Source organism: Aristolochia californica, unplaced genomic scaffold (genome assembly GCF_029961685.1).
Source record: "Aristolochia californica isolate CCGP_79_NKW_82.1479 unplaced genomic scaffold, dmAriCali1.0.hap1 SCAF_507, whole genome shotgun sequence".
NCBI lineage: Eukaryota > Viridiplantae > Streptophyta > Magnoliopsida > Piperales > Aristolochiaceae > Aristolochia > Aristolochia californica.
This window is the reverse complement of record NW_027182223.1, coordinates 4,632-16,925: the sequence shown is the minus strand read 5'-3', so window position 1 is coordinate 16,925 and position 12,294 is coordinate 4,632. Positions and strand designations below refer to the sequence as shown.

The 12,294-nt window shown below is 35.1% G+C and overlaps 2 non-coding genes across 2 annotated transcripts; both read right to left on the bottom strand.

Moving 5' to 3' along the window:
* Positions 1-8,515: 8,515 nt before the first annotated feature.
* On the bottom strand, positions 8,516-8,589 carry TRNAW-CCA (transfer RNA tryptophan (anticodon CCA)). Its single transcript has one exon. It is a non-coding gene; the product is annotated as a tRNA-Trp (tRNA).
* Positions 8,590-8,757: 168 nt separating this feature from the next.
* Positions 8,758-8,831, bottom strand: TRNAP-UGG (transfer RNA proline (anticodon UGG)). The gene has a single exon. It is a non-coding gene; the product is annotated as a tRNA-Pro (tRNA).
* Between the last annotated feature and the right edge of the window lie 3,463 nt (positions 8,832-12,294).

Genomic DNA, 12,294 nt, shown 5'->3' with positions numbered 1-12,294 from the left:
GGCTGTTCAAACAGGCATAGGTCAACTAAATGGCATTCCTATAGCAATTGGGGTTATGGATTTTCACTTCATGGGGGGTAGTATGGGATCCGTAGTAGGCGAGAAAATCACCCGTTTGATCGAGTATGCTACTAATAGATCTCTACCTGTTATTATGGTGTGTGCTTCTGGAGGAGCACGCATGCAAGAAGGAAGTTTGAGTTTGATGCAAATGGCTAAAATATCTTCTGCTTCATATGATTATCAATCAACTAGAAAGTTATTCTATGTATCAATCCTTACATCCCCTACAACCGGTGGAGTAACAGCCAGTTTTGGTATGCTCGGAGATATCATTATTGCCGAACCAAATGCCTACATTGCATTTGCGGGTAAAAGAGTAATTGAACAAACATTGAATAAGACAGTACCCGACGGTTCACAAGGTGCTGAGTATTTATTCTCTAAGGGCTTATTCGACCTAATCGTACCGCGTAATCCTTTAAAGGGCGTTCTGAGTGAGTTATTTCAGCTACATGGCTTCTTTCCCTTGAATCAAAATTCAAAACACTAATCTCAATTATTTGTAACGAACTTTAGTTTATTGGAATCAAAGTCACAATAAGAAGAATGGAGTTTTCTTTGGTGACATAAGTTCAGTTCTAGAATCAGAAGTTTCAGATAATGACTTTTCATTCTTTTGTACGGATCTAATCTATTTTTTTTTCCTACCCCTATTACTGATTACTAATCAGTAACCCTCTTTCAACAGGAGAAAAGAGTGAATTCTTGCTTTCGTGGAATAGAATTTCAAAATGAAAATAAAAAATCAAAAGAATTCCATGTTTTTTATTACTTCTTACGCATTACCATTACATTAATACTATTAATTAAATTAATAGTATTATATTAATATATGGAATATAGATAAAATCTATAATCCTATAATCAAAGTGTTGCATCTTTCTATATTTCCTTCAGATTTCTATATCTCCCGAGAACCCACATTTTGTATTGTACTATGAATCCCTGTCGGGTCGAATCCTAACAAACCCTTCAGTAACTCGTAAGAAACTCTTTATTAGAAGATTAAGGGCACAAGAACAACAATACAATACAATAATAAAGCGGATTATATGTATTTCGTGTGGAGTCGTATAAACACGCTTATTTAGTTCTACATTTGTTGTACTTCTTATTATATACTTAATAATACTTATAATATAATATATAATACTTATAATTTAATTCACATACTTATTTTATTATATCTTTATAAGAGGTACAAATATTAAATCGGGGTACCCATTCTATGACAGATTTAAACTTTCCCTCTTTTTTTGTGCCTTTAGTAGGCCTAGTATTTCCGGCAATTGCAATGGCGTCTTTATCTCTTCATGTTCAAAAAAACAAGATTGTTTAGGTTCAGTGGGACCAAATCTAATCAATCAACACTTGGACTTGGATCATAATACAGATATCTATTTAGTAGAATATGGTACCACGTCTGGTCTGGATATGGTTCCTTTCGAACACAAAAAAAAAAAAAATCTTATGCATGCGGATACATGATATATGAAAAAATGCATATATATGCAGTATAGCTTTTTTTTAAGAAAAAATACATCAGTGGAAAAATGGAAAGTCAATGTATCTATATGTTATGTAGATATACATTGTGGGATCGTATGAAGAAGATGTTATTATTTTACATCTACCCAATTTGATGAATTACCCCTAAGGGTTCACATCATAATAGTGCTAGTTGATGAGAGTTACTTCGGGACAAAAAAAATAGTAAAGTCAAATTTAAATTCATTTGGCCTATTCTCTCAATTCCAATAGAATGCAACTGGATCTAATATGAACTGGCGATCAGAACGTATATGGATAGAACTTATAACAGGGTCTCGAAAAATAAGTAATTTCTGCTGGGCCTGTATCCTCTTTTTAGGCTCACTAGCATTCTTATTGGTTGGAACTTCCAGTTATCTTGGTCGGAATCTCATATCTTTGTTTCCGTCTCAGCAAATAATTTTTTTCCCTCAAGGGATCGTGATGGCTTTCTATGGAATAGCCGGTCTGTTCATTAGTTCCTATTTGTGGTCCACAATTTTGTGGAATGTAGGTAGTGGTTATGATCGATTCGATAGAAAAGAAGGAATAGTGTGTATTTTTCGTTGGGGATTTCCTGGAAAAAATCGCCGCGTTTTTCTACGATTCCTTATGAGAGATATCCAGTCAATCAGAATGGAAGTTAAAGGGGGTCTTTATCCTCGCCGTGTCCTTTATATGGAAATTAGAGGCCAGGGAGCCATTCCCTTGACTCGTACGGATGAGAATTTGACTCCACGAGAAATTGAACAAAAAGCTGCTGAATCGGCCTATTTCTTGCGCGTACCAATTGAAGTATTTTGAAATGAATTGAATAATGAATGCTTTCCCGGCATGAGATAAGAAAGGCAGGAATCCCCTTTAACCTTTAATATAATAGAATCTAACTGATAATAGAATCTAACTGAACTGAAGTTTCTTTCAAGGTGTTGATTCGAGCAAAACACGTTATATTCTATTTCCCCATTATATTCTGGTCTAATACCACTGTCACTGTGGCCCATAGAATAAAACAGGTGGACGTATATGGAACAACCATAATAATTAAATTGTTGTTCACCAAAACTATTTTTTATGCTTTATGCATATGGGACTCAACCCAATTCTGTTATGTTAGACTAGTAACAAGTCTAGTAAGTATGTATTCATCATACATATCAGAACAGAACATTTCGGAATACAGTACAGAATTTTTATTTTTAGACCCAATATTTCGTTGAATTGATACGTTAGATACAGACGGATGTAAATTATCTCTCTTTTTTTTCAATCGATTTTGATCCTTTCTTTTGCTCCTTGAAAAGGATTGCATCTTTCATAAACATCCAATTTATCTCGGGTTTCCCACACATTTTTGATTTCACCATCAATATTCTTCAGAAATATCCCCTCAATTATTCCCGCGGTGCGGGCATCTAGTGAAACATTTTGGAATAATTGATTGATCCAAGGGGAGTTCTTTCGTCTCGAAACCCGACTAATACTCATTACTTGAAGTGTGAATTGGGTCTTTCGGGCACTCATCGAAAGAAACAAATGAAGATGCAATTCAATTGGTGTAATTTGACCAATTTAGATATCTGAGATATCTGGGAACTTACTCATTTATTCATTTGGGGCAGACTTTTTATCTTTAATTCTAACTTCCATTTCTATACCCCTTCTAGATTCAAAGACTAAATAAAGAATTCAAATAATCAAATAAAAAAAGACGGATCCATAGGTTACATACCTTGTTATAGAACTCATGCTTCATAGAAATATCAGACGGAGTCGACGAATGAAGTAGGTTCATTAACAATTCACAGAACAAAAAGTGTCAAAAAAAAAGCATTGACCCCTCTCCCATATCTTGTATCTATAGTATTTTTGCCGTGGTGGATCTCTCTTTCATTTAATAAAAGTCTAGAGCCCTGGGTTATTAATTGGTGGAATACCAGGCAATCCGAAACTTTTTTGAATGATATTCAAGAGAAGAACATTCTAGAAAGATTCATAGAATTAGAAGAACTATTTCATTTGGATGAAATGATAAAGGAGTACCCGGAGACACAGATACAAAAGCTTCATATAGGAATCCACAAAGAAACGATACAATTGGTCAAAATATACAATGAAAATAATATCCATATTATTTTGCACTTCTCGGCAAATATAATCTGTTTCGCTATTCTAAGTGGTTATTCTATTCTGGGTAATGAGGAACTTGTCATTCTTAATTCTTGGATTCAGGAATTCCTATATAACTTAAGCGACACAATAAAAGCTTTTTCTATTCTTTTATTAACTGATTTATGTATCGGATTCCACTCGCCCCATGGTTGGGAACTAATGATCGGTTCGGTCTACAAAGATTTTGGCTTTGCTTATAACGATCAAATTATATCTGGTCTTGTTTCCACTTTTCCAGTTATTCTAGATACAATTTTGAAATATTTGATCTTCCATTATTTAAATCGGGTATCACCTTCACTTGTAGTGATTTATCATTCAATGAATGAATGAAGAATTCATTTGACCCGCGGCTATCAATCAGATCATAATGTTACTTCGTACATAAACAAACCTTTTTTTTTTAATCTGACTCACTTTATACTTCTACCCGTGCAGGGGGTTCGACTCCTCCTATATTCCAGTACAATGGCAGAATCGTGGGTAGGGAACTAGACTAGCTACCTACCTAATTTATTGTAGAAATTTAAGGGATCAATGATTGGACCATGCAAAATAGAAATACCTTTTCTTGGATAAAGGAACAGATGACTCGATCTATTTCTGTATTGATCGTGATATATGTAATTACTCGGACATCTATTTCAAATGCATATCCTATTTTTGCGCAGCAGGGTTATGAAAATCCACGAGAAGCAACAGGGCGTATTGTATGTGCCAATTGCCATTTAGCTAATAAGCCCGTGGATATTGAGGTTCCACAAGCTGTGCTTCCTGATACTGTATTTGAAGCAGTTGTAAGAATCCCCTATGATAAGCAACTGAAACAAGTTCTTGCTAATGGGAAAAAAGGGTCTTTGAATGTGGGGGCTGTTCTTATTTTACCCGAAGGATTCGAATTAGCTCCTTCCGATCGTATTTCTCCTGAGATGAAAGAAAAGATGGGCAATTTGTCTTTTCAGAGCTATCGCCCCAATAAAAGAAATATTCTTGTGATAGGTCCCGTTCCTGGTCAGAAATATAGTGAAATTGTCTTTCCCATTTTGTCCCCGGACCCTGCTACTAAAAAAGACGTTCACTTCTTAAAGTATCCCATATACATAGGTGGGAACAGAGGAAGGGGTCAGATTTATCCCGACGGGAGCAAGAGTAATAATACAGTCTATAATGCCACAGCAGCGGGTATAGTAAACAGAATAGTACGTAAAGAAAAAGGGGGATATGAAATAACCCTAGTTGATGCGTTGGACGGACATCAAGTGGTTGATATTATACCTCCAGGACCAGAACTTCTTGTTTCGGAGGGTGAATCCATCAAGCTTGATCAACCATTAACAAGTAATCCTAATGTGGGGGGGTTTGGTCAGGGAGATGCAGAAATAGTACTTCAAGATCCATTACGTGTCCAAGGTTTGTTGTTCTTCTTGGCATCTGTTACTCTGGCACAAATCTTTTTGGTTCTTAAAAAGAAACAGTTTGAGAAGGTTCAATTGTCTGAAATGAATTTCTAGATTCCCGGATTCATCAAGTTGGTAAAAAGAGTCGAATTTTGATTAATCGATGCAATTGCAATTATGTATGATCCAAAAAAAAGAGAAAGGCCCTTTTTCTTTTTGCTTATTTTGTTTACACTCTTTTTCTGAGAGATGTTGGTAATTCCTTGTATACGCTCGCGAGTCTAGTTACTAGTAAAACTAGATATATCTTTTTTCGATCAAGATTGGAGTGTTGTGACTATGCTAGGCCTCCTATTGCCGGGTTGTAAATGCTCTGCAATGCATCAATATTATTTTATTCTATTGTACCTAATAGAATCGAATTCTAATGGATAATATAGCATTTAGCATTTAAGTAGAAGGAAAATATAAGGCAAGGTATAAATGAAAGGGACAAATGATTCTAGGAGGGGTTACTCGTCTTCCTAATTTTCCACACAAGAGAAAGGTAGAAAATTCCTTTTCTTGTGTGGAAATAATAATGATTCCTGATTTAGTTCGTTAAAGATTACTATTTTCTTGTCCAGGTGTATTGGAACGAACCGAAGAATTTCTAAATGAAAAAAAAAAAGGGGGGGGGGGCGGGGGGGGGTTTTCGCCGTGATGAGATATTAAAAATAATGATTTTTTTATATACAAAAAAATTAAAGATTTCTGGTTTCTTCGGGGAACATTAAGCACTTTGAATTTTTTTTTTCTTTTTCTGAAGTAAGGTTCAAGTGGTATAGAAAGGATGTCTCATCCGTAGAAATAATATTGTGGCATCCAGGAAATCAATTAATTCCTTCTTTCTTCTTGCTTCGGAGGAGTCTGCATGGGGGTCGAATATTATGAATCAATGGATTCAATTCTTCAAAAGCATCATCATAAGGGAAAGAACGCAGTGGTTTGAAACTTGGGATGGGAGCAAAGGACCCATTTTGTCATTTCTACGAAAAAATAATATGATTATATTGACTGAATTAATTTACAATTAAAATTTACAACTTTTTTATGTTATGGAATGAATGAATGTCTCGCTCGAAGGGTAAGAACTCAACAGGACCTTGCTCCTCTTTGTTTGTCTGATTCGAGGAGCAAGGTCCTGTTGAGTTCTTACTTTTTCATGTCTACAATCTGGTTCATCCGATTACTATAGTGACGAGCCCAATCCAGAATATGAACCATAAAAGAAAATACCTATTAAACCAATCACAGGAATACCAGTTACAGTACCTATCAACCAAAGAGGAATCCTTCCAGTAGTATCGGCCATTTACCCCACTTTCCTCCGCATTTCATCAAGTGGTCATGCTATAGACATAAACAGTCATGGATAATTATGAGGATGATATCCTTCCGAATCGGATAAAAGAATTCCTACTTACTCTTACTATACTTCTTTCTCTCAATTGAAGAAATAATTGGAAAATAAAACAGCAAGTACAAAAATGAGTAATAACCCCCAGTAGAGACTGGTACGATTCAATTCAACATTTTGTTCATTCGGGTTTGATTGTGTCATAGCTCTATAATTCGGATTAGGTTTATCGTTGGATGAACTGCATTGCTGATATTGACCCCAAAAAAGAAACGGTAGGTACAGCTAGTCCGTGAACAGCCAACCATCGCACTGTAAAAATGGGATAGGTTCGATCTATGGTCATTGAGGCCTCCTAAAAGGATCTACTAAATTCATCGAGTTGTTCCAAAGGATCAAAACGGCCAGTTATTAATGGAATCCCTTGTCGGCTCTCTGTGAAATACTCGTTTGGCCGAGGACTTCCAAAGACATCGTAAGCTAAACCAGTGCTGACGAATAACCAACCCGCAATGAATAGGGAAGGTATAGTAATACTATGAATGACCCAGTATCTAATACTGGTGATAATATCAGCAAAAGAACGTTCTCCCGTGCTTCCAGACATGCTGAGCTCCACATATTCTTGTACAGTCAAAGGGGGATCGATTCCGCAAAAGATGGGATCAGTAAATGGAAAACTACTGATATTTAATCTTTGTAAGATCGTCAATATTGTACCGAAGGCGTATTTAGAGTAGACCAAATCAGTATAACTATCCTTCTGCTGACACAGCAACGCTCTTTGTTTGTATCAATCAGTATCGAAAAGAAGTGGTACATAATTCCTCTCTTCTTTTCTTATTACTTGTCTATGCTATGGTGAACCGCGTGTCATTCAATAGAAAATTATCTCTGTATGTAGTATAGGATGTGAGTCGACGGGTTAGAATTATTTATGAAAGAGATTCTCATATTCCCACAATTCAATTAGGTACAAAATCTAGAAACTCCCCGTTCATGGTTTTAGAAAAAGAAAAGAAATGATCAAAATGGAATTTTTTTTTTTCAAATTCAATTCTTTTTTTTCATAGTGACTCAAAAAGAATTTTTTTTTTTAATAAAGTGACACGGGACTGTTCTAATTGCTATTTTGACTTTATACTTGTTTATACTTGACTCATCAGTTGCTCGCGGAATCCGTTGATTCGAAATCACGGGATTGGTAGATGTCACAGAGGGTGAATTAATGAGGGTGAATTAATCTTTTTTTCTACCTCTGCTACTCCATCTTTGTTAGTGCCGTCTAGAATGCTTATGAATCAAGAACTTTCAATTGGAACCGATTCTGTCAATTGGTAGTTTTTTATCATCATATCTCACAAAAATAGAAACTTAGGTAAGTGCTTTATAAACATATGTAAAAAAAAAAAAAAGAACGTATCTCATTTAGCTCTTTCATGCCTACTATAACTAGTTATTTCGGTTTTCTACTGGCTGCTTTAACTATAACCTCAGCTCTATTGATTGGTTTGAGCAAGGTACGACTTATTTGAAATTAGTTGAATGAACAAAAAAAATGAATATTTCTGTGAAATTCCAGGTATTCTATAGTCCCTTTCGAAGCCGATTGACAATTCTTGTTTATTGAGATTCATGAGCGATTCGGATTAATATTTATTAATAGATATTACCTCTATTTTTCTCCCCTTTCAAACAACTTGAAATGATTGAAGTTTTTCTATTTGGAATCGTGTTAGGTCTAATTCCTATTACTTTGGCCGGATTATTCGTAACTGCGTATTTACAATACAGACGCGGCGATCAGTTGGACCTTTAATTGAGTAACATCTCTTTTTTTGTTTTTGATTGACCTCCTCCTAAATCTGCAGGAGGTCAAATGCAGGTTGCAGTTCAAGTTAATGAAGTTATTTTATTTTATTGTAATTCGACATTCCAATTACAGGAACAGAATCACGCTCTGTAGGATTTGAACCTACGACATCGGGTTTTGGAGACCCGCGTTCTACCGAGCTGAACTAAGAGCGCTTTCTTATGGGAGGAGATACGACTGTAAAGAGAAGGACTCTTTTTTTTTTTACCCCCACCCCCAATATGCATGCATAAAGTATTATATAATGAAAATGAAGGATTATGCCCCAAATTTTTGTCGATCCAAATTGATCCATCATTACTGCCCGTAAGAGAAGTAATCGGTAGGGATGACAGGATTTGAACCCGTGACATTTTGTACCCAAAACAAACGCGCTACCAAGCTGCGCTACATCCCTTTCCATTATTATACAGCGTCATTCGTCATTCGTCATTGTAGAGAATACCTGTCTTGTTTTCCACATCGTTATTTCCTATATCTATATACAAGAGAATTTATCTTGCCATTTCTTCTTTTTGGTCTCATATAATAAGAGAATTATATACAGATGAAACCTAACGTATAAGTAAATGAATATTTATTGGTAATGCTCAGGAAGAAAAGAAGGGGGTCATCTTTTTCGATTTTAGGAACAATTCATCTACCGGATCATTCTACATATCCATTTTTAGGGGTTCTACGTACAAATACAAGTGATCTTTAACTATATAACTATAGTTATAATAGAGTTATATATCATCTATCTGGTAATAATTGTATTACAATAAAGAAGGAGGATTTTCAATGCGAGATCTAAAGACATATCTCTCCGTGGCACCTGTGCTAAGTACTTTATGGTTCGGGTCTTTAGCGGGTCTATTGATAGAGATCAATCGTTTATTCCCCGATGCGTTGGTATTCCCCTTTTTTTAATTCTAGTTATTGACATGGGAAGGGATAAAGAAGAAAAAGATTAGAGATAGAATAAACTCTCTATGACTGTGACTAATTTCTCCCGTTTTCATTTTTTTAGTTTTAGTATAGGAAGGAAAGAAAAAGAATAAAAGTGGATTGAATGAATCCCAGCGAAACTTGGGTTCAGGATAGAATTAATAGGGGGAGAGCCGAACTAGAAATATGGATCCAGGGGGTTCGAGACCATACAATATATTATATTAAATGAAATACTGGGATTAGAGAATAGTTGATAGTTAGAAAAAATCGTATTACTTATTTTATGATTACTCTATTGATTGAAACGAAATCTTTCATAATTGGATTTCAAGTTAGCAACTTCCATTTTTTTGTTCCTTTCTTCTTATTGGATTCGGATCGAAAATGGAAGAGTTGAGTGAATCCAAAATCCAAAGGAGGTTCATGGCCAAGAGTAAAGAAGCCAGGGTAAGAGTTATTTTGGAATGTACCAGTTGTGCCCGAAAGGGTTTCGATAAAAAATCGAGGGGCATTTCCAGATATATTACTCAAAAAAATCGAAACAATACACCTAGTCGATTGGAATTGAGAAAATTCTGTCCTTATTGTTACAAGCATACGATTCATGGGGAGATAAAGAAATAGATTGAGCAGAACATCAGTGCCCCTTTTCCAAGTAACAGGAAGAAGCTAAAAAATATAAATAATAAATAAATAAAAAAAATCGAATTAAATAATTTAATTTAATTAATAATATAATTAATATATAATTAATATAATATTAAAATAAATATTTTAAATTATAAAAATGAAAATAAACATATACATATATTATATTATTATAATATAAAAATAATATAAAATAAACAAATCAAGTCCTCTTTCGGTCGGATCCGAAATGAATGAAGAAATAAACTAGGATTTTAGAGATAAGAAATAAACCATGGATAAATCCAAGCGACCCTTTCGTAAATCCAAGCGATCTTTTCGTAGGCGTTTGCCCCCAATTGGATCGGGGGATCGAATTGATTATAGAAACATGAGCTTAATTAGTCAATTTATTAGTGAACAAGGAAAAATATTATCTAGAAGAGTGAACAGATTGACTTTGAAACAACAAAGATTAATTACTATCGCTATAAAACAAGCTCGCATTTTATCTTCATTACCTTTTCTTAATAATGAGAAACAATTTGAGAGAGCCGAGTAGTTCCCTAGAACTACCGGCCCTAGAAGCAGAAATAAGTAGACCCACCACCCGAATTGAATAAAAACTCGAATTGGAACTCAAACTCCGATTGATGTTTTGTTGGAAAAGCCGAGAGATTAGATTGTCGCGTCATAAGAAAAAAAGAAAAAATAATGGGGGGGGGAGAAATCTTTTTTTTATTATTGAAGCGTGTTTATTCATTCCTACTGTTATCATATGAATTTCGATTCTATCTTCCCGGAGTTCATTCTCCGGGGAACTCCGTTTAAATCATTCCGTCGAATTCCTTAAATCTCCTTATTTGAGGATTTCATTAGAAATCATGTAAAGACAATTCTTATTTGATATAGCTATTTGTGCAAGTATTTTACGGTTAAGAAGCAACTGTCTCTTGCGCAGATCGTGTATAAATCTACTATAACTATGGGATACCCTATCCTCGCGGGTTACCGCGTTTATCCGAGTGATCCACAAACGACGAAAATCTCTCTTTTGCCGGCCTCTATCCCGATGAGTAGAAACCAAAGCTCTCATTTTCTGTTGCATAATAGTTCGAGTAAGTCTTGAATGAGCCCCTCGAAAGGTTGATGCAAATAAACGCATTTTTGATCGACGTCTCCGAGCTATATATCCTCGTCTAACTCTGGTCATTGAATCAAATAAAACTTTGATGAATAACTAATTGATTTCTTTTCTTTCAGTCATTCTTTTCCCCTCTTCTAGTTTAATTAATAACAAAACGGATTCTTCCGATGTATAAAATAAAAATTCCAATGGCTTTTGCTACTATGACCTTCCCAACCACGATTTTTTATTTCTTCCAGGCATTTGCATTTCGCCCCAAAATAAAATAAAAAATATTTTTGACCGATATTAAAATACAAAATTTGACCGATATTAAGTATCAAATAAATAGTAATAAATACGTAGTAAATGGATAAATAAATAAAATAGAAATAAAATAGAAATAGTGGTTTCCATCGTTTCTATGGTTACTTCTTAAACGGTGAGGTCCTCTCTATACACCGGAGCCCCTTACTCATTTAATCAATGTTTTGGTAACTTGTACAGTTCACACTCTTTGGCTCTACCCATGAATTATACAGTAATAGGTCTTTTCACAACGAGATCTATCCATACAGTGACGGCATTTAGTTGTGAAGGTTGGCTAGGTAGCTGACCCTGTTAGTCCGTTCTTGCAAGAGTAGGAACAGAATTATTCTGTTTTTAAAATTCAATTTCCCCGCTTAATGGATACCACTTGCTACCAATGGGGAATTGCTTTTCATCTCAAATTGAGGTGATTGGATTTGCACCAATGGAAACCATAAATTCCATACCATACCATACACAATAACACAATATAGGTATATGATAGATCACTATTTTTAGATAGTGAATTGAGTTCGTCTCCATTCCATCCTATTCGTTGGTACTGGTCATTGATACTGGAAAAATTGTCTCATTTGTTCCAGCCCATGATCTGAACGCGTCGCACATACACCCTAGTACATATTCCTCGACGCTGAGGACATCCTCGAAGAGCAGGGGATTTCGTAACATTGCGGATTGGCTGTCTTGTATTTCTAATAAGTTGTTTAATAGTTGGCATGCTGCATCGTATCCAAAAGCCGGTTTAGATCGATCCTAACCCGATCATGATGAATTACTTCTTAATTTTTTACCTGGGTAAGAACATAAAATATGAACTTACGGATCATTCTAATTATGGTTCGAG